At 35.6% G+C, this 5332-nt stretch overlaps 1 non-coding gene across 1 annotated transcript; it reads left to right on the forward strand.

Moving 5' to 3' along the window:
- The first annotated feature begins 3694 nt into the window (after positions 1–3694).
- On the forward strand, positions 3695–3797 carry LOC122117546. The gene has a single exon (XR_006149197.1). It is a non-coding gene; the product is annotated as a U6 spliceosomal RNA (small nuclear RNA).
- Positions 3798–5332: the final 1535 nt, after the last annotated feature.

A 5332-nucleotide genomic window follows, 5' to 3' on the forward strand; every position in this document is an offset into this window, starting at 1 on the left:
CTGCTCTGAGGTTCCGTGCTCTATGATGGGCATCCTTTGTAATCACTTCCCCCATTACCTTGTTTTTCATCCCTGAATATATTCGGTCTACTTTCCACAGGAAAGCATTGTTGTCATTACATGTATTTGCTTATAATAAAAGAAAAAGGTCGTTTGTAAAAGAAAAAAAGAAAACGAACTTTTAGGTCAGAGGTTAAAAGTATCCTATCCGTTTCAATGATTCCTATGAGATAAAATTTATAAGAGTAGTAAAAGTGAAAAGGAATTCCTAGATCTGTTGTTTTGCCATTTAGAATAGAAATGAATAACATCACGTCACTGTTATAACTCTTAAAGAATGCAAGGGTAACTGATGGTCGCTATCATGTTCCCACAAAACCAGTGGATTCTGAAGGATAATAGTAGACCAGCAGAAATTCTTTTTTTTTTTATTGTGAAAATACTGTACAGAGGGTTTATAATTACATGGGCAAGACGGTGAGTACATTTCTTATCAAGCATTGTAGCCTCCTCCTTTGTTTACCCTTCCTATCCCTTCCCATCTTTCCTCCCACCCCTCCCCCCCCCCCCCAAGTTGTAAAGTTGATTTTGACATGACAACTTGTACTTCTCATTGTTGCAACAGGTCCACCTGTATCCTTATTTAAACGACTTGTTTTTCCACTTCCCCTCCACAAATTATACCGACATCAAATATAGTGAAAGCAGGGGTTATACTGTAGGGGAGGGACATACTAGGGTGAGGTGATATCACAATGTTGTTTTGATTTGCATTTTTTTATGGTTAGGGAGGTTGAGCATTTTTTCATGTGTCTATTGGCCATCTTTCTTTCTTCTTCAGAGAAGTTTCTCTTTAAGTCATTAGCCTACTTATTTATTGGGCAGCTGTTTCTTTGAGAATTTATTGTTGGGGGATTTAATTTTTTGAGTTCCAAGTATATTTTAGATATGAGACCCTTGTCCGTTGTATGGCTAGTGAAGATCTTCTCCCAATCCGTGGGCTTTCTATTGATCTTGCTAGCTATGTCCTTTGCCATGAAGAAGCTCTGCAACTTCATACAATCCCATTTGTCCAACCTTTCATTGATTTGTTGTGTTTCCGGGTCTCTATTCAGAAAATTTCGGCCTGAGCCAAGGAGACCTAGGGTTTCTCCTATTCCATCCTGTAATGTTTTCAGAGTGTCTGCTTTGACTCCGAGGTCTTGGATCCATTTGGAGTTGATTCTGGTGCAGGGTGATATATAAGGATCTAGCTTTAGTTTTCTACAAGTAGTTAAGCAATTTTGCCAGCACCATTTACTGAAGAGGCTGTCTTTCTTCCCTTCTATTTTTTTAGCTCCCTTATGAAAGATTAGATGACTATAGGTCTTTAGGTTCATTTCTGGGTTTTCAATTCTATGCCATTGGTCCTGAAGTCTGTTCTTGTGCCAGTACCAAGCTATTTTGATTACTATGGCTTTATAGTAGAGTTTGAAATTTGGTATTGATATTCCTCCAGCAGTGTTCTTTCCATTGAGGAGCGTTTTTGTTATTCGGGGTCTTTTATTGTTCCATATGAATTTTTGGATTGTCTCTTCTATTTCCTTGAAGAATGAGGTTGGAATTTTGATAGGTATCGCATTAAATTTGTAGATAGCCTTGGGAAATATTGCCATTTTCACGATGTTAATCTTTCCAATCCAGGAGCATGGGAGTTTTTCCCATTTTCTAAGTTCTGTGTTGATTTCCTTTTTCAAGTTTTTAAAGTTTTCACCATAGAAGAGCAGCAGACATGGAGCATGAAAGAGAAAGAGAGGAAATGGGAGAGTGAAAGGGAAAGAGAAATATCACAATACTGAAAGTGCATAACAGATAAACAAGAGCAGTATGAGAATATTCATACTGCTGTCTTTAGACTCTACATATACATTTGAAGGTATTTGATGTATGATAACCCATCAAAATGAAATATAAAGTTATTTTGTTAAAAATAAAAATGTCTCAGGAGAAATTTTAAATGCAAAAACAATCTTCATGGAAGCAAACTCTGAGCTATTTCATGACTTTGAAAAGGATAAAGAGGTTGAAGTTATTATAAATTCAGAAGTATGACAATTCACAATGATATAAAAAGGTATTCATATATTTAATAACATAACCCAAAGCAGAAAGCAAATGTTGGATAATTGATTTTTTAAAAAACATTCTGTCAGGTGCTTGGAAGGTGGCTCAGTGTTAGAGTGCTTGCCTTGCATGCATGAGGCCCTAGATTTGATTTCTCAGCACCACATAAGCAGAAAAAGATGGAAGTGGTGTTGTGGCTCAAGTGGTAGCACTAGCTTTAAACTGAGGGACAGCACCTAGGAAACAGAGTTCAAGTCCCATTACCAGCAAAATCAAAATATGAAACAAAACTAAACACAGTCTCTGACTTTTGTGGCCTCAATTCTTTAAAATCACTACTTCAGCCTCTGGGTAAGATTTTAGGTGTGGACATTTATCAACATTCCTGATTCAGACTCTACTTGATAACTTTTTAAATAAATATTTTGTTCTTAATTTTCCTCTTCGTAAATTCACATGCACCTTAAAAAATGGTTTGGCCATCCCAGTAACCTTCTCCAAGTACTTCATAATGATGACTTACAAAAAGTTGTATTATATTACAACAAGGAAAACAATGCTACAAATAAGAAAAACCAATAATTAAATATTAATGATTAATAAAATGAAAAACAAAACAATTACCAGTGTTTTCAGTATTTGAAGGGTACTATGTATTAGATTTTACTATTTTCTCATATTTCTGTACATTTAAAACTGCCTAAGATTATGATGTTCAACAAGAGTTTTATAGGCTATGAGCAGTCTTTAAAGTTACCCATTAAGATTACTATTTATGGCTCATCTCATCATTTGTATATGGCTTATATCATCATTTGTTCCTCACTAACATATAAAATAAGGAAGCCCTATATTTTTAATAGAAACTATGTAGTTAAAAGTCTTAACTCTTTATTCTGCTCCTTTACACAAAGACTTTGCAACTTCTCATTAGTAAAATTTCTATAAACTCTGAAATGTACATACTTAGTAGCATATGTCTGCTACCATAAATCTTAAATACTTTATCAAAAAGTTTTATGACCTGGGGCTGGGTAGGTAGCTCAGTGGTAGAGTGCTTGCCTTGCATGCATGAAGCCCTGGGTTCGATTCCTCAGCACCACATAAGCAAAAAGAAAAAAGTTGGAACTGGCACGTTGGTTCAAGTGGTAGACCAGTAGCTTTGAGCTGAAGAGCTGAGGGACAGCGCCCAGTCCCAGAGTTCAGGCCCCACTCCCAGACTCCCCCCCCCCCAAAAAAAAAAAATTATGTCCTGCCAAACAGTCCTAGTTTTGGTATATATAAGCAAATTCCCAAAATTAAATATGTTTAAAACATTAAAACTTAAAAAAAACCTTAACACTTGCTTCAGTGTTCATTATGACAGGTGCCTTGTATAAAATAATTGAATTCCTCCTCTTACACATCTCTTGAAAAACAAATATCTGGAATTATTTTGTTTTTGACATGTCAGTCTTTATTCTTAAATGTGTGCTTATGTAAGAAGTACATGGTTCTAAAATTTCATGGCAATTCTTTTGAGCTTACTTTTTGTTGAATTGTCTAGTTTAAGAAAATCAATTACACTTTATATATAAAAAATGTTCTATGCTCAATTCAGCATCAAGTACTCTAACATTGGAACAATACAGAGAAGATTAGAATGGCCCCTGAGAAAGGATGACAGACAAATTCCTGAACCATTCCATACTTTTACAACAACAGATGCTGGAGGGGATGTAGCCACAAGAGAACTGTACTGCATTCTTGGTGGGAGTGTAAACTTATTCAACCCTTTGGAAAGTACTATGGAGGTTCCTCAAAAGATTCCACATAGAGCTCCCCTATGACCCAGGAATCCCACTTTTGTGCATTTACCCAGATGATCACAAACAAGACCACACTAAAGCTATTAGCACAACTATGTTTACTGCAGCATTATTTACCATCACTAAGATCTGAAACCAACCCAGATGCCCCTCAGTAGATGAATGGATCAAGAAAATGTGGTATTTATACCAATGGAATTCTATGCCTCCATCAGAAAGAATGGCATCGCCCAATTTGTTAGAAAATGGAAAAACTTGGAAAAAAATATTAAGTGAAGTAAGCCAGATCCAAAGAAACATAGGCCCTATGTTTTCCTTAATTTTTAGTAACTATTTTATGTCTGAGATAAGCAGAAAAGGTTAAAAGCTTTGCACATATGACCAGATTAGGCAAATGAAACCCAAGATAGGAACACACGTGTGTTTTTCTCTTGCTTGTTATTGATTCTAACGTACTTATAACAGGTGATGTGGTTTTTTTTGTTTCTTTATATGTTCCTACCCCATGCTATAACCCGTTTACACTGTATTTGAAGTTGGTGCACCCACATCTTGTATATACGTTCATCTAATTTGGGGAGGGAAAGGAAAAAAAACAAGATGCTTAAATAGGGAGACAGGTAGACCCATTATAACAATGAGATGCACAAGACACTATGGTGAAAAATGAACTTTACAATTTAGGCAGTGGAAGTGTACTTAGGGAGGGGAGTGTGCTTGTAGAGGTGGGAGGGAAGGGATGGTAGGGGAACATAAAGGAGGAGGTAACAATGCATGTTAAGAAATGTACTCATTACCTTGCTCATGTAAATGTGACCCCTGTGTACAGAATTTTACAATAGAAAACATATAACATGTTCTGAGATGGAAGAGTTTATTTCCTTTATTTTACTCATATAATATTGTTAACAAAGAAATTAATGCAAAACACTAATATGAAGGTATTTTGAATGTGTGTGTGTGTGTGCAAGAGCGTGTGTTCTCATCCAATTGCATGTATGTTGGTGTGCTCAGAGTTTGAAATCAGGGCTTCAAAGTCTTGCTAGGCCTTTCCTCTCTAGATTGGTGAGCTACTATATGAGCTACATCTCCATTCTTGGCCCGTTGCTAATTCATTGAAATTTTTGAAAAATAATCCTATGAATTTATTTTTCCCTCATTGGTTTCCAACTGTTATCCACAGATCTCTAGCTTCAGTGTTGATATGGCGAATAGTTAGGATTACAGATGTGATCAACCAACGCAAGTCTTTTAGAATAATTTTAAAAGTAGAAGAAAGTTTACTTCACGGGGGCCTGTTTTATCATTTATTTTTAAAGCATTTTGGAGTGATTATAAGCAAATTTTTTTCGTTTTTTTTGGATTCTTAACATAATAAGTGAAAATATTTAAAAGTTTTAGTACTTTTTAAAAAGGAAACA

The sequence above is a fragment of the Dipodomys spectabilis genome, unplaced genomic scaffold (assembly GCF_019054845.1).
Source record: "Dipodomys spectabilis isolate Male_0828 unplaced genomic scaffold, ASM1905484v1 ptg000143l, whole genome shotgun sequence".
NCBI lineage: Eukaryota > Metazoa > Chordata > Mammalia > Rodentia > Heteromyidae > Dipodomys > Dipodomys spectabilis.